The sequence below is a fragment of the Hordeum vulgare genome, chromosome 6H, assembly GCF_904849725.1.
Source record: "Hordeum vulgare subsp. vulgare chromosome 6H, MorexV3_pseudomolecules_assembly, whole genome shotgun sequence".
Lineage (NCBI taxonomy): Eukaryota > Viridiplantae > Streptophyta > Magnoliopsida > Poales > Poaceae > Hordeum > Hordeum vulgare.
The window spans coordinates 365,003,312-365,029,325 of record NC_058523.1 but is presented as its reverse complement, the minus strand read 5'-3'; positions in this window follow the sequence as shown (position 1 = coordinate 365,029,325).

Here is a 26,014-nt window from a genome sequence, read left to right as displayed (position 1 = left end):
TGTGCATGCGCCCAACTGCCATGCACCTTGACACTAGGATTGCATATGCTATCGCTAGCACGTGTCGCGGTAGGGGTGCACTGCACTGACGTGGCCCTTTTTCCTACCGTCAGGGACCTTGGTGGTAGGTTGTTAGACCTTACTGTCATGGGGTCCGACGGTTGAAAAAGGATCAGATCCCTAAATTTTTACAATAGAGTGTAATATATCGACTTACTTCACTAAAAGGTTGAAAACATGAAATTTCGGCCCCTAGCAGCATTGATTCACATTGACCGGAGGAACAATAAAAAAGTACTGGTCTCGGTGTCGCTGCTAAATGGCTGGTCATGTGCGTGCGTGTGGGCTTCACTTCAAGCGTGTGTGTGTCTTCAAGGGATAGTATGCATGTTCTCTTGCCACCAAATTACTACATTGTACTAAGATCAGGGCATCTCCAAGGGCAAACTGTAAATTTCCATCCGCATCTGTGCATGGGCACGGTAAACCAGTCTGCAAATATGGATGCGAGAGACCGCTATCCAACACTACTTACATAAATTTCATACACTTTGTGAACCAACTGGATCAAATTCATGCAAACATGCATTGACTAAAATCTCACTCAAAGGTAAAACATTCACATTGAGCAATATGCAAGATGTTCCCCTTCTACATAAGGGGTTGGACTCTTGTATACCCTGCAACATCTAAGGGTTGGACTCTTGTATACCGTGCAACATTTGCATAGCCCCTTGCAAAAATCACATTTGACCATGTCCCCATCAAGATCAAAATTGGGTCTCCTATCCCTAAACCTAACATATTCAGGTTTGAAAACTGTTGGTTAGAACAGAACCAGGAAGTGCGTCATTAGTATAGCCCATGATGCTTCATTAGTATCTGGTATTCTGGCATATATATATATTGTTTCAAAAACAAATTTAACAGCACATAACATATATATCAAATATATAATACATAATATGTGCCCAATAGTTTTACTGATCCACAACACATAACATATATGCAAAGTTGCATAACAAATTTCATGATCTATATATCAAAATTCCATAGCATCCATACATCCAAAATTCCATAGCATCCATACATCCAAAATTCCATAGCATCCATATATACATATAGTTCCATAGCATCCATACATACATAGCTCCATAGCAAATATAATACACAACGATACTTTGCGGGCATTAGTAAGTAATATTTGGCACTAAAACAAATGCCTTCCTGTCCATATCATAGTCCAAAGAGCATCCGCGTGGCAATGGGTGGGTTCATCCTCCTGGTTGTAATCACCGTCGACGTCCTCGTCCTCCCGTTTCAGCTTTAGCCTTCTATCTAGGATCCTGTGGGAAATAAGAAATGATGATGAGATTCATAACAAGTGAAGAAAAAGGGGTTAATCAAACACAAAAAAGAGACCGAGTGCATACAGTTTTCGGCTGTTGTCCTAAGCCTTCTTTCGATAAGGCATTGGTTTTAGTTTCCTTCTCACAGACCTTAAATCGTTCCATCTCGCCCTCAATCTGCTTGCGGGCATCCGTGAGAGCCTGCTCATAAGAGGCACTAACCTATGTCAACATATATCACAAATAGATTAAACCCAGAACAATAAGGTATGCCCAACTTTAAAGGTTAACATGTAAATAAAGGAAAGAAACCACCACAAAATTGAAACAAGGAATAACTAGATTCTAAACGAAGAAGTAAAATCAGGAACCCTAGCATATTTCTTCAGTAAGACATTGTCACACCGTCAAGCATGTCAACTTTCCTTACCTGTTCAAGGAAAGGGAGAATCTCAGTAAATCTTAAAAATGACTTAAGCAGCACACATTGGATCATCTTTGCAGATAAAGTCATGCATGATATCACAAACACACGATACCAGGAGTGGCATTTGCTTCTCTAGAGTATACCACACTCAAATTCATTGAACATAACAGCACTATGAGCCAATTACGATACGGCGAATGGTACCGCGACTACAGTAGTTCTAGTGACCACTGTTCTAAGAATATCAGCATGGAGTGATGAAACATCTCAACTAAGCTTGCCATTATTGCAGCAGTCTCAACATTTGTAATCCCAACCCTATGTGAACAGATTGCACTAGCATGTACCGTCCTCGCTCCGTTCCTAAACTTGAACTGGAATGACACAGTTCATCTTGCTGCAGTGTGAAAATACGATTGTTTCGTAACAGTAAATAGAATCAGGTGCAGCATGTCATTACCTGTATTCCTCCGACAAGCTTATCTAGTGAAGTATTCATGGTCAGGTTCTCTATTGTTACACCATGGGCGGAGGCAACAAGTTGTATCCCCCGCTGTGCAATGGTGCTAGCAACCATAGCCTCTAGCTTAGTTCCAATTTCATCAATGACGATTGCCTGAGGCATGTGATTTTCCATAGCTTCTATCAACACGTGATCGGCATTAAAGGGACAGGTTTAACATACACGATAAGTGTTAGATGGGATATTGATGTTCACTACTGTATAATTCTTACATACTTGATAAACAAGTACATCTGTTTTAAGCATGTGTGTCAATGCCGAGCAATAGGCTTGTGAGCAGTACAATACAGACATATACGATTGTGCACACTTCACAAGGCAGCAAGGTATTAAACTCAATAGAGCAAACCTTATGCTGCATTTCTTGGTCAGGCACTTGCAACCTACGGGCATTGCCTATTCCTGGGTGAGGAATGTCGCCATCTCCAGCTATCTCATTGGATGTATCAACAATCATCACCCGCTTATCGTAGTCATCTGCTAGCATTCGTGCAATTTCTCTGCAAGGCAAGGAAACAATCTGATGCTAAAATTGGTACATACTGCCATAGAAACTCTCCTAATTAGAGTTGCCATACGTAAGTATCCATCACTATTCACTAGTACACTGTAGTAAAATCACTGCGGGAAGTTCACTAATCATCTAAGCATACCTTATGACAATTGTCTTCCACACCCCTAGTGGGCCGATGAGCAGCAACGACCCACCAGCCTTCACCAAATCCTGAAGCAAATTAGCACTTCCGGGCACAGCCCTCCCGACGCGGCATGTCAGTCCTACAATGTCTGCCTGCCTGTTGCTAATCGCGCTGATCCAGTGCAGCGTCCGGCTAATCCCGGCGCGATTGTCCCCTCCAAAATCTAAAAAGAACTAACAAGATTTAGATTTTTAAGCAGAGTCACCCAAGCTACACTACACAAATTACATAGAGAATGATATATGAACAGAGATTTCACAGCCTAAAAATAACTCACAATCCATCAACAATCACTTATAAACCAGGCATCTGTTGAATGGTCAGGCAATTAGCCTAAACCGAGCCTGTGGATCTGACTGTTTGTTAGGACTCCAACAACACAACAGCAGGTTCATATCACTTTAAAATAACAGGAACTATGTAATCAATGATAACATAAATGCTAAAAATAGAACTGAAAGTTCGTGAACACGGCACATATAGTATGGGAGTAGAGCACTGAAACACCCAACAAGAGGCAACCAGACATCTCCAAGTGGTTCTTTAACTCATGATCACACTTGCCTTCAGCCGGTGTCTCTGAATTTCGAAGCAAGGTTTTTCAGAATTTCAGCACTCGCGTCCACATTTCAGTGCCGCGTGTCACTATCACTCCAAGCCGCTTCCCCTTCTCCCACTCGCCATCAGCACGCAGCAGGCCAGCAGCACGGACGGCACTATCGACTACCCGCCCGGAGCCGGCAAGCGATCAGAGCCAAGAATGCCCCGCGACGGCGACGGGAAGGTGCTGGCCCACCCCCCTGGCACGGATGGCTCCTCCCCACAAGAATCAACCCCTTCACCTCAACCCCGGCGACTCGACCAAAGAAAATAAAAAACCAGATCTGCCCGGCTTGGCGGAGCGGGGAGGAGAGCGGGGGTGGGCGGGTACCTCTGCCGGCGGCTCGACGCCCGGAGCTGCGGGAAGGTTGGACGGCGGGGGAGGCGGGCATGGCGAGGAGGAAGCGGCGCTGAAAGGGGAAGGAAGGAAGGAAGGGAGGGAGCCAGATGTGCCGACAAACGGACGACAGTGAAGTCTACCACGGACGGCACCACCCCACCCCCACACACACGCGTGCAAAGGAAGAAAGGAAACCAACAGGAGAAAAGAAAGTCCAACCGCAGGCACCCTGGCGGGCAGCGGCATCTCCTGCTTCTGCTGGCCGGCTGGCCGGTTATATTTAAATTATCAACTCAAAGTACTTCATAATAAAATTTCATGAATCATCATTGGCTCAAAATTTTCCGACATGCCTTCCACTAACTCGTGCCTTCTTTAAGCTGAACCAGCATAAAAAGTAGAGCCGAGGAAGATTAGAGACATGACTATTGTTAGGTGACCAAAATGAAAGACCTAGTAAAACACATGGTATGAGAAATCTCATCCGAGCAAACACAGCATTATTATATAGACACTAAGGAAAAAAAGAGGTAAAACAACACCAAGGGTAGATTCAAAGAATTTATAGCATCTACTAGGACCGCAATGAATAAAATTAAAATATAGCACTGTAACTAATAAGTACCATCAAGTTTCCAAAAGGATGTCTTTTACCCAAGGATTATCGTCAAATTAAATTAAAATTACAGCACCTTATTCAATTCTAATTCAAGCACCATGAACAATATCATCCATGGTGTTCATTTCTATACTCAACACTTATTCATCAAGAACTTCTAACTTCAGGACGTGCATTTAGTTTATTTTTTCCAGAGGTGTACAGGCATATTATCTTGTTAACTAAGCAAGTAGATATATAAGCTAGCAGTTAGTGTTCTTAGAAAATTTAAATAGTTTTCTTACTAGACTATGTAAGCCTATTCAACTAACCATACGTCTCTATAAAACAATTACTCAAAATATATGATGGTTTCCTAGCTGACACGATCAAGGAGTTGCTGATACATGCATATGCAAAAACTAAGCATTCGCTCTTCTGCTGTAACAGAGAACCATCGTACTCCATGGAATTTGCACCAAAAAAATCATGTTAGGTTTCGATGAAAGCACATGGAAAAACCTCAGAGAAAGAGAGAGAGAGAGAGAGAGAGAGAGAAGCATGGTAAAGTCACATCTCTCAAGGTTCAGGTTAGATCCTCTCAAGAAACTCCATCTAAAAAAAGAACCAGAAGACGTATTCTAGCCTGAAACAAGCTTCATGGTGTTTAGTTTGAAAACAGAGCAGCTGGAACTGCAAAGATGCGCAGCCACACACACACACACACACACACACACACACACACACACACACACAAATAGGGAGACTATTCCATTCAAACTGCTACACGGAACTCTTCAAATAACTACATGACATATATAAATAGTCCTGATGTCTGGTAGGACCACAAAGCAAAAGAAGTGACAGCAAAGGTGTGGCGAAAAATAAATGATTGGTTGTGAGTCATGTTTTCTTCAATTCTTGGTTGAGATAGAAGGTCTACAGTAACACCTTGGAAAGGCTTAGGAGCATTCAGAGAGGATCGAGTTACTGAATTTAAGCATGTCAAGCAATCAAATAACATAAAAGGCAATTCTTAAAGTGAAGATAGAATGTTTAGAGAATGCCTCATGAAGAGAACCCCAAAGAATGGAGCTCAGCAAGTCATAGGAATCTAGCTTGTAACCCTATTGTAGACAATTAAGACAACCAAAGAAAAATCCCAGATCAATAGTAACACAAGCTATTCAAGGATTTAACAAACTACTTAGAGCAATAGAAGATATAAAACATTGTATGGAACTTTTAAGTGCTCAAGATAAAAGGTTAACACATGACATTAAACACGTCATATTGGTTCTTATTACTGACAAATCAAGCATTTTTGGTTTGAAGGAAGCAGCAATACCTGGCAGACAGCATCAGAACGAGATGGTCTTGCCACCGTTTCAATAGACGAGGTAGCGCCTATCCAGTAAAATATAAACAGAAACAGTCTAGCAACGAAGTCTCTTGGATGGCAATGTTACTGACCCGACGAACCACGGTAGAAACAGGAGATTCGGCCATAAGTTTCTCGGTCTTGCTAGACTGCCAATGGAAAACGATGTCAGTGGTAGAGTAAAGCGGGAAAAAGTGGCAGGCGTCACATTAACTAAAAAATTGACACGGATCCTAGGACCATGGCAGGTATATCTCGACTGGTTTCTGCCTTGCTGAGAGTGTAGCCACCCAGTGATATGTACTCTAATACTTGGTAGTTTTAGGGTAAGCAAGGCACAAAATCTTGTGCATAAAACCAATATATGAAATGTTATAAGCAGGCAGTACTACTGGAGTAACAAAAGCAGGCCGTACTTCAGAATGTCAAAGCAAGCGCAGCATAGCACTGAGTCAACTCACTACTATACATACTCCATATGAATCATTCAATCTACGACTGGGCGCATACAATTACTACTCAGGTTTGATAAATCTCCTCCTGTGGTAGGAGCTATCATTTCAGCTACAGGGGGAGTGCGAACACGATCTGCAGCCATTATTATAAGGGACCGAACCTGCTACGACTCCACCCCGAACGCGGCTCTCTCGCCGCATCCCTCGTCCGTCGCGTCGCGTCCCCGAACGCGATGGGGAGCCCTGCGAGGAAGGGGAGGCCCACGTCGCGGACTGCAGGAACGAGGGGAGCTCTGTGGGGATTTGAGGACCAGTTGGCTTGCTCACGAAGTGCATCAGATAGGTAGGGCTAGCAAGAGGGATCTGAGTGAGAAAGGGGATGAGGAGAGCAACTGAACGGAGGTTAGAGCATACCTTGCCAAACGAGGCGACGAGGCGCCCCCGGCGTCGAAGCCCAGCTCCGACAGCGACAAAGCCTTGTGCATCCTCGACGGGGTGGGGTGGGGTGGGGTGGTGATGCTCCACGACGGCCTTGCCTGGCGGCGGTGGTGGTTTGGGCCGGGGGAGGCCATGGCGCGGTGGCGATTGCGATGCGGTGGGGCGCAGGAGGTGAGGATGAGGAGGAGAGAGGGCTTGCTAGGTTTGGGGTCGTGGGTGACAGAGAGATTTTTTTTTGCAAAATTACTAATGGCGCACTACCTACAAATGCGCCATTAGTTTGGTTACTAATGGCGCACCAGCTGGTGGTGCATCATTAGTAGTTTTGCAAAAAAAAAATTATAGTAGTGGCGCACTGGATGAGTGGTGCGTCATTACTCGTTAAACTAGTAATGACGCACTTTGCCCCGGTGCGCCATTAGTATTTTTGAAAAAAAAAAAAAGTTAGTTAGTAGTGGCGCACCGTGCGTGTGGTGCACCATTAGCGTCCATCACACTAATGACGCACCTGCACATGGTGTGCCACTACTATATAGTAGTGGCGCACCACTTGTCTAGTGTGCCATTAGTGTCTATATTATCTATAGCCCTTTTCCTAATAGTGTTGGAATCGTAGGCTTGAAAAAAATCATTGAAGACACCAATTTCATGATCCTTTTCTATGATACTACATAAGAATACAGGACGTTACCACTTCAGGAGAATTATGGCAGAGATATACTAAAAGCATATTTGGAACACATACTTGAATATCAGAGGCAATATTGGAAATATAGAGCTACTATCAGACATATCAAGATGGGGGAAGCTAACACAAAATATTTCCACGCTCAAAACAACATCAAATTCATAAACCACTACATTGGTATGCTGAAAGATGAAATCGAACACAAACATTATGACCATCATTCAAAAGTTGCTATTCTCTATAGATATTACAAAGAAAGGTCGGGGACATGTGTTACAAAAAACAATACTCTGCCTTCACAACATTTGCAGCATCCAATGGGGGAATTGTAAGAATTGGAGGCACCTTTCACAAAATAGGAAATTAATAGATTTATAAAACAAATTGTCTACTGATAAGTTCCCTGGTCCAGATGAATTTAATGTTGCTTTCCTCGATAACTGCTGGGATATCATTGTACGTGATTTCCATAAATTTACTAAGGATTTTCACTCGAGAAATTTCAACACCCATAGTATAAACCACTCATTTATAACTCTCATTCCTAAAAACGACTCGGCCTCAAGCCCTATAGAATTTACACCAATCTCTTTCCTTAACTGCACACTTAATATCATCACAATATTATTGACAAACAGATTACAAAAGTACATCCTCAAAGTGGTACACAAAATTAATATGGAATTTTGAATAACATATGGATCCAAGACTGCTTAGTATGGTTATATGAATACATTTACCATTGTTATAAGAGTAAAAGGAAATTCATCCTATTTAAGCTTGATTTTGGGAAAGAATTTGATATGCTTATGTTGCGGAACGTCGCATGGAAAACAAAAAATTTCCTACGCGCACACAAGATCTATCCATGGTGAGGACCATGTACGAGAGGAGAGAGTACATCTACATACCATTGTAGATCGCTAAGCGGAAGCGCATATAACGTGGTTGATGTAGTCGAACATATTCACGATCCAAATCGCAATCGGTCCAGCGACCCCATCACGATCCGTCCCGCGATGTCATCACGATCCATCCCGATCTAGTGACGAACGGACGGCACCTCCACGTTCAACACACGTACATCTCGATGACGATATCCGCCTTCTTGATCCATAAAGAGGGGTCACAGAGGTAGCTGAGTTCTCCGAAAGCCTAACGGCGTGGCGGCGATGGTGGTGGAGCTGATCCGGCAAGGCTTCTCCTGCAGTGCCGAACCTATTCTAGAGGAAGAACGAACTAGAGGGTGGGAGAGGGGATGCGCCTTGGAATAAGGTGTTGGCTTCCCTCTCTCCCCTCTAGTATATAAGGAGGAAGGGGGAATAGGTGGCGCACCAAGAGGAGGAATCCTCCTCCACTAAGGGAAGTGGTCCTACTCCTAGTAGGATTCCCTCCAAATGTAGCCTCCTCCCACCTCTTTAGCGCAAGGAACTTTAGTGGCTGGTTGCCCAGCCCATGAATGTTTGGTGCAACACTTTTTAGGCCCATCTGGACCCTGGGTGGATGGACTTCTCCCGATGGACCCCTGGAACCCATTCCTCATTCCGGATACACTTTTGGAAATGCCCGAAACCATTCCGGAGCCCAAACACCCTCTTCATATATATCATTCTTTGTCTACGGACCATTCCGAAACTCCCCGTGACGTCCTAGATCTCATCCTGGACTCAGAACAACCTTCGGTCACAAACATACATACTTCAACTATACCGAAATGTCACCGAACCTTAATTATCTAGACCCTGCCGGTTCGAGAACTATGCAGACATGACCGAGACTATCTCCCGTCAATAACCAATATCGGGACCTGGATGCCCATATTGGCTCCTACATATTCCATGAAGATTTTTTCGGTCGAACCTCTAAGTCAAGGATTCAGTTAATCCCGTATACTATTCCCTTTGTCCATCGGTATGTTACTTGGCGAGATTCGATCATCGGTATCTCTATACCTAGTTCAATCTCGTTACCGGCAAGTATCTTTACTCGTTCCATAATACAAAATCCCATGACTAACTATTTCGTCAGATTACTCGCAAGACCTTTTGAGATGTTGCATTACGTGTTGGAAATATGCCCTAGAGGCAATAATAAATTAGTTATTATTATATTTCTTAGTTCATGATAATCGTTTATTATCCATGCTATAATTGTATTGATTGGAAACACAATACTTGTGTGGATACATAGACAAAACACTGTCCCTAGTAAGCCTCTAGTTGACTAGCTCGTTGATCAAAGATGGTCAAGGTTTCCTGGCCATAGGCAAGTGTTGTCACTTGATAACGGGATCACATCATTAGGAGAATCATGTGATGGACTAGACCCAAACTAATAGACGTAGCATGTTGATCGTGTCATTTTGTTGCTACTGTTTTCTGCGTGTCAAGTATTTGTTCCTATGACCATGAGATCATATAACTCACGGACACCGGAGGAATGCTTTGTGTGTATCAAACGTCGCAACGTAACTGGGTGACTATAAAGATGCTCTACAGGTATCTCCGAAGGTGTTCGTTGAGTTAGTATAGATCGAGACTGGGATTTGTCACTCCGTGTGACGGAGAGGTATCTCGGGGCCCACTCGGTAATACAACATCACACACAAGCCTTGCAAGCAATGTAACTTAATGTAAGTTGCGGGATCTTGTATTACGGAACGAGTAAAGAGACTTGCCGGTAAACGAGATTGAAATAGGTATGCGGATACTAACGATCGAATCTCGGGCAAGTAACATACCGAAGGACAAAGGGAATGACATACGGGATTATATGAATCCTTGGCACTGAGGTTCAAACGATAAGATCTTCGTAGAATATGTAGGATCCAATATGGGCATCCAGGTCCCGCTATTGGATATTGACCGAGGAGTCTCTCGGGTCATGTCTACATAGTTCTCGAACCCGCAGGGTCTGCACACTTAAGGTTCGACGTTGTTTTATGCGTATTTGAGTTATATGGTTGGTTACCGAATGTTGTTCGGAGTCCTGAATGAGATCACGAACGTCACAAGGGTTTCCGGAATGGTCCAGAAACGAAGATTGATATATAGGATGACCTCATTTGGTTACCGGAAGGTTTTCGTGCATTACCGGAAAAGTTTCGGGCTCATCGGTAGTGTACCGGGAGTGCCGGGAGGGGTGCCGGGGACCATCGGGAGGGGTGTCACGCCCCAAGGGGTCTCATGGGCTGTGGGAAGAGATAAACCAGCCCCTAGTGGGCTGGAATAAGTTCCCACTAAGGCCCATAAGGTTTGAGAAGGAAAAAACACAAGGTGGAAGGAGTTTCCAAGTGGGAAGGTGGAATCCTACTCCAAGTAGGATTGGAGTAGGACTCCTCCACCTCCAATTTCGGCCAAACCTTTAGGTTTTGAGGCTGCCTCCTCCCCTCCCTCCCACCTATATATACGGAGGTTTTAGGGCTGATTTGAGACGACTTTTCCACGGCAGCCCGACCACATACCTCCACAGTTTTTCCTCTAGATCGCGTTTCTGCGGAGCTCGGGCGGAGCCCTGCTGAGACAAGGTCATCACCAACCTCCGGAGCGCCGTCACGCTGCCGGAGAACTCTTCTACCTCTCCGTCTCTCTTGCTGGATCAAGAAGGCCGAGATCATCGTCGAGCTGTACGTGTGTTGAACGCGGAGGTGCCGTCCGTTCGGTACTAGCTCGTGGGACTGATCGCGGGATTGTTCGCGGGGCGGATTGAGGGACGTGAGGACGTTCCACTACATCAACCGCGTTCTCTAACGCTTCTGCTGTACGGTCTACAAGGGTACATAGATCACTCATCCCCTCTCGTAGATGGACATCACCATGATAGGTCTTCGTGCGCGTAGGAAAACTTTTGTTTCCCATGCGTCGTTCCCCAACAGTGGCATCATGAGCTAGGTTCATGCGTAGATGTCTTCTCGAGTAGAACACAAAAGTTTTTGTGGGCGGTGATGTGCGTTTTGCTGCCCTCCTTAGTATTTTCTTGATTCCGCGGTATTGTTGGATTGAAGCGGCTTGGACCGACATTACTCGTACGCTTACGAGAGACTGGTTTCATCATTATGAGTAACCCCCTTTGCTCAAAGATGACTGGCAAGTGTCGGTTTCTCCAACTTTAGTTGAATCGGATTTGACCGAGGAGGTCCTTGGATGAGGTTAAATAGCAACTCATATATCTCCGTTGTGGTGTTTGCATAAGTAAGATGCGATCCTACTAGATACCCATGGTCACCATGTAAAACATGCAAACAACAAAATTAGAGGACGTCTAACTTGTTTTTGCAGGGTATGATTATGATGTGATATGGCCAACGATGTGATGTGATATATTGGATGTATGAGATGATCATGTTGTAATAGAAATATCGACTTGCACGTCGATGGTACGGCAACCGGCAGGAGCCATAGGGTTGTCTTTATAACTAACGTTTGTGCTTGCAGATGCGTTTACTATTTTGCTAGGACGTAGCTTTAGTAGTAATAGCATGAGTAGCACGACAACCCCGATGGCGACACGTTGATGGAGATCATGATGATGGAGATCATGGTGTGACGCCGGTGACAAGAAGATCGTGCCGGTGCTTTGGTGATGGAGATCAAGAAGCACGTGATGATGGCCATATCATGTCACTTATGAATTGCATGTGAGGTTAATCCTTTTATGCACCTTATTTTGCTTAGAACGACGGTAGCATTATGAGGTGATCTCTCACTAAAATTTCAAGACGAAATTGTGTTCTCCCCGACTGTGCACCGTTGCTACAGTTCGTCGTTTCGAGACACCACGTGATGATCGGGTGTGATAGACTCAACGTTCACATACAACGGGTGCAAAACAGTTGCGCACGCGGAACACTCGGGTTAAGCTTGACGAGCCTAGCATGTGCAGACATGGCCTCGGAACACATGAGACCGAAAGGTCGAGCATGAATCGTATAGTTGATATGATTAGCATAGAGATGCTTACCACTGAAACTATTCTCGACTCACGTGATGATCGGACTTGAGATAGTGGATTTGGATCATGTACCACTCAAATGACTAGAGAGATGTACTTTTTGAGTGGGAGTTCTTAAGTAATATGATTAATTGAACTAATTGTCATGAACATAGTCTAATGGTCTTTGCGAATTACGATGTAGCTTGCGCTATAGCTCTACTGTTTTTACATGTTCCTAGAGAAAATTTAGTTGAAAATTGATAGTAGCAAAACTTTGCAGACTGGGTCTGTAAAACCGAGGATTGTCCTCGTTGCTGCGCAGAAGGATTATGTCCTTAATGCACCACTCGGTGTGCTGCACCTCGAGCGTCGTCTGTGGATGCTATGAACATCCGACATACACGTTTCTGATGACTACACGATAGTTCAGTGCAAAATACTTAATGGCTTAGAAGCAAGGCGCCGAAAACGTTGTAAAACGTCACGGAACATAAGTGATGTTCTAAAGAGATGAAATTGTGATTTCATGCTTGTGCCCTTGTTAAGTGGTACGAGACCTCCGACAAGATTCTTTGTCCACAAAGTAAAGGAGAAAGGCTCAATCGTTGAGCGTGTGCTCAGATTGTCTGAGTACGACAATCGCTTGAATCAAGTGGGAGTTAATCTTCCAGATGAGATAGTGATAGTTCTCCAAAGTCACTGCCACCAAGCTGTGAGAGCTTCGTGATGAACTATAACATATCAAGGATACATACAATGATCCTTGAGCGGTTCGCGATGTTTGACACTGCGAAAGTAGAAATCAAGAAGGAGCATCAATAGTTGATGGTTTGTAAAACCACTAAGTTTCAAGAAAGGCAAGGGCTAGAAGGGATACTTCGTGAAACGGAAAAACAGTTGCTGCACTAATGAAGAGACCCAAGATTAAACCCAAACCCGAGACTAAGTGCTTCTGTAATGAGGGGAACAATCACTGAGGCGGAGCAACTCAAGATACTTGGTAGATAAGAAGGCTGGCAAAAGTCGAAAGAAGTGTATTTGATATACATGATGTTGATGTGTACTTTACTAGTACTCCTAGTAGCACGAGGGTATTGGATACCGGTTCGGTTGCTAAGTGATTAGTGACGCGAAATGAAAGCTACGACATAAACGGAGACTAGCTAAAGGCGAGGTGACGATACGTGTTGGAAGTGTTTCCAAGATTGATATGATCAAACGTCGCACGCTCCCTCTACCATCGGGATTGGTGTTAAACCTAAATAATTGTTACTTGGTGCTTGCGTTAAGCATGAACATGATTGGATCGTGTTTATTGCAATATGATTATTCATTTAAAGAGAATAATGGTTACTCTATTTTCTTGAATAATCACCTTCAATGGTTTATTGAATCTCGATCGTAGTGTTACACATGTTCATGATATTGGTGCCAAAAGATACGAGTTGATGATGATAGTACCACTTACTTGTGGCACTGCCGCTTGAGTCATGTTAGTATAAATTGCATGAAGAGGCTCCATGCTGATGGATCTTTATACTCACCTGATTTCGAATCACTAGTGACATGCGAATCATACCACATGAGCAAGGCCTTGTTTTCATTGAGATGAAATAAGATAGTAACTTGTTGGAAGTGATACATTTTGATGTATGCAGTCCAATGGGTGCTGAGGCACGCAGTGGATATCATTATGTTCTTACTTCACTGACGATTTGAGTAGATACAGGAGTATTTACTTAATGAATCACAAGTCTAAAATGTTGAAAAGTTCAATTCCGTTTCAGAGTGAAGTTCGTCGTAACAAGAGGATAAACTGTCTACGATATGATCATGGAAATGAATATCTGAGTTACGAGTTTTGGTACACAGTTAAGACAATGTGGAAATTGTTTCGCAGTTCATGCCACCTGGAACATCATAGTGTGATGATGTGTCTGAACGTCATAGCCACGCACTATTTGGTATGGTGCATACTATGATGTCTCTTATCGAATTACCACTATCGTTTATGGGTTATGCATTAGAGACAACTGCACTCACTTTAAATAGGGCACCGCGTATTTCCGTTGAGATGACACAGTATAGACTGAGGTTTAGAGAAATCTAAACTGTCGTTTCTTGAAAGTTTGGGGTTTCGACACTTATGTGAAAAAGTTTCAGTCTGATAAGCTCGAACCCAAAGCGGATAAATGCATCTTCATAGGATATCCAAAACAGTTGGGTACATCTCCTATCTCAGATCCGAAAGCAAAGTGTTTGTTTCTAGAAACGGATCCTTTCTCGAGGAAAGGTTTCTCTTGAAAGAATTGAGTGGGAGGGTAGTAGAACTTGATGAGGTTATTGAACCATCACTTCAACCAGTGTGTAGCAGGGCGCAGGAAGTTGTTCATGTGGCGCCTACACCAATTGAAGTGGAAGCTGATGATGATGATCATTGAGCTTCGAATCAAGTTACTACAAACCTCGTAGGTCGACAAGGTCGCGTACTGCTGCAGAGTAGTATGGTAACCCTGTCTTGGAGGTCATGTTGTTGAGCAACAGTGAACCTACGAGTTATGGAGAAAGCGATGGTGGGCCCAGATTCCGACAAATGGCTGGAAGCCATGAAATCCGAGAGAGGATCCATGTGTGAAAACAAAGTGTAGACTTTGGTAGAACTACTTGATGGTCATAGGACTATTGAGTAAAAATGGATCTTTAAAAGAAGACAGACGATGATGGTGATAAGTCACTATTAAGAAAAGCTTGACTTGTCGCAAAGATGTTTTCGATAAGATCAAACAGTTGACTATGATGAGACTTTCTCACTCGTAGCGATGCTAAAAGTCTGTTAGAATTATGTTAGTTGTTGATGCATTATTTATGAAATATTGCACGTAGGATGTCAAAACATTGTTTTCTCGACGGTTTCCTTGAGCAAACATTGTATGTGATACAACCAGAAGGTTTTGTCGATCCTAAAGATACTAGCGAGTATGCAAGCTCCAGTGATCCTTCAATGGACTGGTGCAAGCATCTCGGAGTTGGAATATACACTTTGATGAGATGATCAAAGATTTTGGGTTTGTACAAGGTTTATGAGAAACTTGTATTTCCAAAGAAGTGAGTGGGAGCACTATAGAATTTCTGATAGGTATATGTGGTTGACATATTGTGGATCAGAAGTAATGTAGAATTTCTGTAAAGCATACAAGTTTGTTTGAAAGAATTTTTCAAAGGAGTACCTGGATTATGCTACTTGAACGTTGAGCATCAAAGATCTATGGAGATAGATCGAAAGCGCTTAATAGAAGTTTCAACAAGATGCATGCCTTGACAAGTTTTTGAAAGAGTTCAAAATAGACCAGCAAAGAAGGAGTTCTTGGTTGCGTTGTGAGGTGTGAATTTGAGTAAGACTCAAAACCCGACCACGGCAGAATAAAGAGAATAGACGAAGGTCGTCTTCTATGCCTTAGCCATAGAATCTAAAGTATGCCATGCTGTGTACCGCACCTGAAGTGTGCCTTGACTCAAAGTATGTTGAGAGGTACAGAGAGTGATCCATGATTGAATCACTAGCAGCGGTCGAAATTTATCCTTAGTAACTAATGGACTAAGGAATTTTTCTCGATTATGGAGGTGGTTAAAGAGTTTGTCATAAAGGGTTACGTCAATGCAAGCTTTGACACTAATCCGGATAACTATGAGTAGTGAAACGGATTCGTATAGTAGAGTAGATATTTGGAGCATTTCCGAATAGCACGTAGTAGCAGCATCTATAAGATGACATAAAGATTTGTAAAGAATGCACGAATCTGAAAGTTTCAGAACCGTTGACTAAAACCTCTCTCACGAGCAAGACGTGATAGACCCCATAACTATATGGGTGTTGGATTCGTTGGAATCACATGGTGATGTGAACTAGATTATTGACTCTGGTGCAAGTGGGAGACTGTTGGAAATATGCCCTAGAGGCAATAATAAATTAGTTATTATTATATTTCTTAGTTCATGATAATCGTTTATTATCCATGCTATAATTGTATTGATTGGAAACACAATACTTGTGTGGATACATAGACAAAACACTGTCCCTAGTAAGCCTCTAGTTGACTAGCTCGTTGATCAAAGATGGTCAAGGTTTCCTGGCCATAGGCAAGTGTTGTTGCTTGATAACTGGATCACGTCATTAGGAGAATCACGTGATGGACTAGACCCAAACTAATACACGTAGCATGTTGATCGTGTCATTTTGTTGCTACTGTTTTCTGCGTGTCAAGTATTTATTCCTATGACCATGAGATCATATAACTCACTCACACTGGAGGAATACTTTATGTGTATCAAACGTCGCAACGTAACTGGGTGACTATAAAGATGCTCTATAGGTATCTCCGAAGGTGTTAGTTGAGTTAGTATGGATCAAGACTGGGATTTGTCACTCCGTGTGACGGAGAGGTATCTCGGGGCCCACTCGGTAATACAACATCACACACAAGCCTTGCAAGCAATGTGACTTAGTGTAAGTTGCGGGATCTTGTATTACGGAACGAGTAAAGAGACTTGCCGGTAAACGAGATTGAAATAGGTATGCGGATACTAACGATCGAATCTCGGGCAAGTAACATACCGAAGGACAAAGGGAATGACATACGGGATTATATGAATCCTTGGCACTGAGGTTCAAACGATAAGATCTTCGTAGAATATGTAGGATCCAATATGGGCATCCAGGTCCCGATATTGGATATTGACCGAGGAGTCTCTCGGGTCATGTCTACATAGTTCTCGAACCCGCAGGGTCTGCACACTTAAGGTTCGACGTTGTTTTATGCGTATTTGAGTTATATGGTTGGTTACCGAATGTTGTTCGGAGTCCCGGATGAGATCACAGACGTCACAAGGGTTTCCGTAATGGTCCGGAAACGAAGATTGATATATAGGATGACCTCATTTGGTTACCGGAAGGTTTTCGTGCATTACCGGAAAAGTTTCGGGCTCATCGGTAGTGTACCGGGAGTGCCGGGAGGGGTGCCGGGGACCATCGGGAGGGGTGTCACGCCCCAAGGGGTCTCATGGGCTGTGGGAAGAGATAAACCAGCCCCTAGTGGGCTGGAATAAGTTCCCACTAAGGCCCATAAGGTTTGAGAAGGAAAAAACACAAGGTGGAAAGAGTTTCCAAGTGGGAAGGTGGAATCCTACTCCAAGTAGGATTGGAGTAGGACTCCTCCACCTCCAATTTCGGCCAAACCTTTAGGTTTTGAGGCTGCCTCCTCCCCTCCCTCCCACCTATATATACGGAGGTTTTAGGGCTGATTTGAGACGACTTTTCCACGACAGCCCGACCACATACCTCCACAGTTTTTCCTCTAGATCGCGTTTCCGCGGAGCTCGGGCGGAGCCCTGCTGAGACAAGGTCATCACCAACCTCCGGAGCGCCGTCACGCTGCCGGAGAACTCTTCTAACTCTCCGTCTCTCTTGCTGGATCAAGAAGGCCGAGATCATCGTCGAGCTGTACGTGTGCTGAACGCGGAGGTGCCGTCCGTTCGGTACTAGATCGTGGGACTGATCGCGGGATTGTTCGCGGGGCGGATCGAGGGACGTGAGGACGTTCCACTACATCAACCGCGTTCTCTAACGCTTCTGCTGTACGGTCTACAAGGGTACGTAGATCACTCATCCCCTCTCGTAGATGGACATCACCATGATAGGTCTTCGTGCGCGTAGGAAAATTTTTGTTTCCCATGCGTCGTTCCCCAACATTACGAGTGGGCCACAAGATACATCTCGGTCACACAGAATGACAAATCCCAATCTTGATCCACGCGAACCCAATAGACACCCTCAGAGATAGCTGTAGAGCACATTTATAGTCACCCATTTACATTGTGACGTTTGATACACACAAGGTATTCCTCCGGTGTCCGGGATTTGCATGATCTCATGGTCATAGGAACATATACTTGACTTGTAGAAAATAGTAGCAATAAACTGACACGATCACATGCTACATTCATAGTTTGGGTCTTGTCCATCACATCATTCTCCTAATGATGTGATCCCGTTATCAAACGACATCTCATGTCTATGGCCAAGAAACCTTGACCATGTTTGGTCAACGAGCTAGTCCTTCACAGGCTTACTAGGGACAATGTGTTGTCTATGTATTTAAGTTTCCAATCAATACAATTCTAGCATGGATAATAACCGATTATCATAAATAAGGAAATGTAATTACAAACAATTTATTATTGCGTCTAGGGCATATTTCCAACACACTGTCCCTAGTGAGCCTCTCAAGGACTAGCTCGTTGATCAAAGATGGTCAAGGTTTCCAGGCCATAGACAAGAGATGTCGTTTGATAACGGTATCACATCACTAGGAGAATGATGTGATCAACAAGACCCAAACTATGAACGTAGCATGTGTTCCTATGACCATGGGATCATGCAAATCTCGGACCGGAGGAATACCTTGTGTGTATGAAACGTCCCAACGCAACTAGGTGACTGTAAAGATGCTCTACAGGTATCTCCGAGGGTGTGTGTTGGTTTGGCTTGGATCAAGAGTGGGATTTTTCACTCTGTGTGACGGAGAGGTATCTCGTGGCCCATTCGGTAATGCAACATCACAACACGCCTTGAAAGCAATGTGAGGAAAGAGTTAGTCACGGGATTTTGTATTATGGAACGAGTAAATATATTGAAATAGGTATAGTGATACCGACGATCGAATCTCGGGCAAATAACATACCGATGGACGAAGGGAACATCATACGGGATTAACTGAATCCTTGACATAGAGGTTCAACCGATAAAGATCTTCGTAGAATATGTAGGAGCCAATATGGGCATTTAGGCCCCGCAATTGGTTATTGATCGGAGAGTGTCTCAGATCATGTCTGCATAGTTCTTGAACCCGCAGGGTCTGCACACTTAAGGTTCGGTGATGTTTTGGTATAGTTCAGTTATGTATGTTGGTGACTGAAGCTTGTTTGGAGTCCCGGCTGAGATCCCAGATGTCACAAGGAGCTCTGGAATGGTCCACATCTAAATATTGATATATAGCTCATCGATAGTGTACCGGGAGTGCCGCCTCATCGCCCCCTGTAGAGCTTACCGGAGCCGAGCTCCAGAAGAAGCCCCGCGCCCCTGTCGCGCTCCCCGCGCCCCTGCCGCGTGTCCCCGCGCCTCCTACCGCCGCCAGGAGCCCCCTCCACCCCACCGCACCCCATCCGCCCCCAAACCCGAGCTCCACCACCTCCACGCCCCACGCCGACGTCACCTCCGGCCGGCCAACCTCCCTGCCATGGTGAGGTCTCTTTCCTCTTATGTTTTTTTCTTTTTCTTTCCCACCGTAGGATCTATAGCATACAGTGTAGATTAGAAGGGACTTACCCCTTCGGTTCTTTAAAAAGAACCGGTCGATCTGTTATTTTTTTTACATTAGCCGAAATGTTTTTCTTATATATCGGCCATTTTTCTTATATATCGGCCATTTTCTAGATTAGCTCTAGCAGCGCACGGTTTGAGCCAATCAGAGCATGCCACGTCATCGTGTCCTTTTCTATTTTAAATTTGTAACAGAAATAGTTCAGTTTTTGTTTAATAACTTTTAATCTACAAATCCAATTAAGGTTATTATTTTTGCATTAGATCACAAATTGTATGCAGTCTCTGAAAATATAAAATTTGACTATGTTTGAATTTATGAAATTTGAGTTAAAACAGATTTTGTGAATACCGGGAGTTTAAAAATACACTTTTTATTGATTCTTTTTTCTAATGATCACTAGTGATCTTATTTACCAGTAGGGTAAGTTTCAGAATGTTTAAATATTTTATCTTGGGGTTTTCAACAAAAAGATTCTGATTTTGTTATGGAAGACAATTCTTCACCTTGTGCTATAGCTATTCCTTTATTACATGGTTTATCTTGATTACTTGTCATTGTGGTGCTTATTGTGTGATTTTGTTTGTGTCGATAGATCACCCAGAGTGCGAAGCTTGTTATCTAGAAGTGTTTGAGTTTGACAGTCGTCAACAAGGCAAGTCACGTTGATCATATTTCCTATGTTTTATATGCATTGTAGATCAACCTTTCTTCACCTATTGCATGCTAAGTAGGAACTCGAAAAATTGGTTCTTGATGTAGTATCATGTGGTAGGCACCCATCACCCTTGTTACTTGGACCGGGACGATACATGTTATTTTGCTATTCTTAAGTAGATGAAGTTTTGGTTGAGAGTCTATCACGAGTGTTGTGAGAAAATTTTTATAATCAAGACCGGATATGTTAAGACTTTTCGAGACCTCGTGATGAAATGCAAGTCTGGGTGAAGGACGGTTCAGATGGGCTCCCTGGGATAAACCAGCGGAGGACCCGGGATGCATGGAGAAGCGCCATGAAATCTTGTGGCAAGCTTCACCCAGGCACGAAGATATGGATGGATGCTTCAAGAACCAAGGCTTACCTGAACAGCCACAAGTCATTATGGGCTCTGGCTTGGTTGGACAATGCGACAACTCTGGACGGGGGGTGCTATGAGATGTAGAAGAACGGTACGATTGGAGGGGCACCGACAGAGGCTCAGAGGAACCCGTTGAAAGACCATGTTTTCATCATCCGGTCCTCAAACAGTCTGTAGTGCGAGGACATTCAACGGAGGTGATCAAATCTCGTGGGGAACGTGTGCAAAACACTGCAAAGTACCCAAACCTAATCGATTAGCCGTGTCCATGGTCATGGACGACTTGAGCCGAAGAAACCGAAACTATCTGGAATTCTCAACACAATTAATAATGATGTGGGTATTATTGACAACTTGGGTACGAGAATTGGTTGGTGGAATCATCTCGTTAACAACCAACAATGTAGTAATATTTTGCTTTTAGCCCGCTCGTTGTAGGAGAAAACCTTGCTTTCCGCTAAAAACTTACAAGCCCCACCTGCCATATATGCATGTAGTATAGATGATACTTTTTCACCTCTCTCTTTTGTGACTTGCCGGCATATTCAATATGCTGACCTACACGGCTGCAACGTGTCATGTTGCAGAGTACTTTTCCGACCAGGAGTGAGGTCACGGTCTACGCCCGGTGATATGCCCTGGAGTCAGATGGACTCTACTACATTTGAAGCTTCCGCTAGTCTTCATTTAGTTATCTCATGAGTTTGGTCTTCAGCCTCTTTATTATAGTCATTATTGTAATAAAGTACTTGATAAGAGATCGGATTAATAAAGCTGTGTGATTGAACTCTCGGTATATACATTGATGTACTGTGTGTACCAGCATGATCTTGGGATGGTACAAAAACACCATAGACTTGGCCGTTTCAAGTCGGGTCGCTATACATATTGTATCAGAGCACACGCTGACCGTAGGACGTGACCTCTAGGATTGGAAAAGCCTTAGGAAGAAAACTATTTTATTATATATTTAAATATTCTTTACTTCTCTTCTGCTCATTTCTGACTTCTCTCCGATCTTCCAATATTTTCTAGATGTCCACCTTCATCCCCGTTAAGATCACGAAGTTTTGCCAGCCCGACGTACGCCTCAATGCCTTTCAGAAAGGAGCTGATGCAGATCACCAAGGACTTAAGGATTGCTCTGCCAACCATCACTTGGAAGCCTACCTCGTCTTACCCGGAAGATACACGCTACAGGATTGAGGTGCACATCCCCGGAAGAACTTTCGAGCCGCGCACAGAACCTGTGGAGTTCAAGTTCGTCGCACCCAGCTGGATTCTCGAAAGGGACATAGCGGTTCACTGTGCACTCAGAAGAATCAAGGAGGAGTACAGAGGCTGTCCCATCTCCCCAGACTTATTCACGGTCGCTTAGAGAGGAGCTGATGGAGAAATCGTTCTGACCAAGACTGAAGACGCTCTCCTGTCCTATGCCCAGACCATGGAGGCACATATCAGAACTCTGGAGATTCGTGTTGGCAAGGACACAAAGAAAATCAAGCAATTGTCGCTCCGTGAAATCGACCTCAAAGACAAAGCCCGAGAATCCCACTAAGAGCACGAATTGGAGGTGAAGGACTTCTTGGAGAGGACCGAGAAGCTGAAGGCTAGTGTCCCATATCTGGAGGAAGAATTGGACATGGGCGAGAACTTTCACCCTGAAGGAGACATAGCCCCCTTGATCATCAATGAGGAGGACTACGAAGCAAGCTCTACCGACGGACCCACCACCATGCTTTTTTGAGGAGGACACATAGACAAGTCCACCAATTTATCTTATCGGTAAACATTTAGGCCGATGTTTAGGATATCGCAACTTGTATCACCGTGATTGAACCTTTTGAGGTGATTAATGAATAAATGTGTGGTGTGATAATTGTTTGTTGCATTTCATATGGGTAGTGTAATTACTCTTTAGACCCTTGTTTATGCTAATCCTATCCCTCTACAAACACCAGATTACTTCGAGACGTGACCCTGCTTCCAACTTCCCGCCGCAACTTGCTCAGTTGATCCAACAGTAGAACACCCTGATGCATTTGCTCATTCAGAATCAGAACAACAAAAACCACCATCAACCACCCCAGGCCGACAATCTCACCCGCTTGTGAGGTTGAACCCTCCGACTTTATCCAGCAGCGTTGAGCCCATTGTGGCAGATGATTGGCTCCGCAAGATGGAGAGAGAATTAATCACTGCTGGATGTAATGAAGATGAGAATGTACGCTTTGCCGCGCACCAACTCGAAGGACCCGCAGCTGCTTGGTGGGAGAACTACACCACCACATACCCCATTGCTGGAGTGACTTGGGAGCAGTTCAAGCAAGCCTTCCGCACCGCTCATGTGTCAGCTGGAGCCATGAGTCAGAAGAAGCGTGACTTTCGCGAATTACGCCAGGGAACTCGCTCTGTGGCTCAGTATGTTGATGAATTCAGCATGCTTGCCTGATATGCACCTGGAGATGTGGCCGATGATGCGGCCAAGCACGAGAAGTTCATGGAAGGACTCAATGATGAGTTGAGCATTTAGCTGACTGTGGCCAACTTCAACAACTACCAAGAGCTGGTAGATAAGGCCCTCATCTTGGAGGGAAAACAACAGCAGATGGAGAACCGCAAATGGAAGTATGGACATGGGAAGTTCAATTCTGGCGTTCAGCAGAAGCCTCGTTACACCCCCTATCCAGGGAACACCGGAGCAGGAGCCGGTTTGTTTGGAGGACACGTCCAGTATAACCATCCAGTGCACAACCATGGAGGCCACAACCATGTAGGAAATGGGAAAAATCGCAATGGCGGAAATTTCAAGAATGGTAATGGAGGTAATGGCACTCAGCACCATCCCACTCCAGCTCAGAAGGATCTGAACCATATCACCTGCTTCAAGTGCCAGAAGACGGGACTCTATGCCACTGAATGTCCCCAGAACAAGCAGGGAAATGGAAAGGGCAATGGAAACTCAGCAGCAAGGAAGCCCAATCCTTTTCCCTGAGTTCACGTGAACCACATTGATGTTGAAGAGGTCTATGATCACCCTGATATAGTGGTTGGTAAGTTTTTGCTAAATTCACGTCCAATATTGGTACTTTTTGATTCTGGTGCAACACATTCATTCATATCAAGGGTAGTTGTGGAAAAGTATAGTTTACCAACTAGAACCCTGAGCCATCCCATTAAGGTCAGTTCCCCTGGAGGCATGATGATAGCCGGGATAGGATCCCATGCATTGAGTCTCAACATTAGGAACCATAAGTTTCCCACCGACCTCACTGTATTAGAGTCTCAGGGATTGGATGTAATCCTATGCATGGATTGGTTGGCCAAGTATGAAGGAAATATTGATTCTACCCTTAAGTCAATTTTTCTCACCACCCCCGAGCAAAAACGGATTAAGTACGTATCCCAACGACCGTCACAGAGTAAACGGGTAAATTCTCTCACGGGAGTAGTTCAGGAGGAAGTGCCGATTGTACAAGACTTTCCAGATGTATTTCCGGAGCAATTGCCAGGCATGCCACCGGATAGGGAGATTGAGTTTCTGATTGATCTATTACCAGGGACAACCCCAATATCCAAGAGACCATATTGGGTGCCCGCCAATGATTTAGAGGAAATCAAGAAGCAGATCAAGGAGTTACTAGAAAAAGGGTATATTCGCCCGAGTTCTTCACCTTGGGGAGCCCAGTTCTCTTGGTTGAAAAGAAGGACAAATCCTTGAGAATGGTAGTCGATTATCGTGCGTTGAACGAGGCGACCATCAAGAACAAATATCCCTTGCCGATGATCAATGATTTGTTTGACAAGTTAGTTGGAGCCCGAGTGTTCTCCAAGATCGATCTTCGATCCGGGTATCATCAGCTGAAAATTCGTGAACAAGATATACCCAAGACAACCTTCACCACAAGGTATCGTCTGTATGAGTACAAAGTCATGTCGTTTGGTTTGTCTAATGCTCTGACATATTTTATGAGTATGATGAACAAGGTATTTATGGAATACTTGGACAAGTTTGTTGTGGTGTTCATCGATGACTGCTACGGCAACAAAAGGCCTTCCCCGCCAACGGCGCTAGAAATCCTTCTGCTACTTCTCAAACAACAGCGCCAGAAATTGACACGTTGACAGAGACTGGGCTTGCGTTGGTTTTCCCCTTGAAGAGGAAAGGGTGATGCAGCACAGGAGCAGTAAGTATTTCCCTCAGTTTGAGAACCAAGGTATCGATCCAGAAGGAGGGTCTTGTCAAGTCCAGAGTACCTGCGCAAACACAAACAAGCTTGCACCCAACGCTTCAAAGGGGCTGTCAATCCCTTCAAGATTGTTTGCAAAGTGAGATCTGAATGCGGAAAGTGCAACGAAGTAAAAAGTGTAAGGCTGAAAATATGATGTGGAGTAGACCCTGGGGGCCATAGTGTTCACTAGAGGCTTCTCTCAAAATAGCAAGTATTACAGTGGGTGAACAAATTACTGTCGAGCAATTGATAGAACCGCGTAAAGTCATGACGATATCTAAGGCAACGATCATACATATAGGCATCACGTCCGAGACAAGTAGACCGATACTTTCTGCATCTACTACTATTACTCCACACATCGACCGCTATCCAGCATGCATCTAGTGTATTGAGTTCATGACGAATAGAGTAACGCCTTAAGCAATATGACATGATGTAGAGGGATAATCACAAACCAATGATGAAAACCCCATCTTTTTACCCTTGATGGCAACAACACGATGCGTGCCTCGCTACCCCATCTGTCACTAGGTGAGGTCACCGCACGGTATGAACCCAAAACCAAGCACTTCTCCCATTGCAAGAATCATATATCTAGTTGGCCACACAAAACCCACAACTCGAAGAGAATTACAAGGATATGAAATTATGCATAAGAGAAATCAGAAGAAACTCAAATAAGATTCATAGATAATCTGATCATAAATCCACAATTCATCGGATCTCGACAAACACACCGCAAAAGAAGATTACATCGGATAGATCTCCATGAAGATCATGGAGAACTTTGTATTGAAGATCCAAGAGAGAGAAGAAGCCATCTCGTTACTAGCTATGGACCCGTAGGTCTATGGTGAACTACTCACGCATCATCGAAGAGGTCATGTTGTTGATG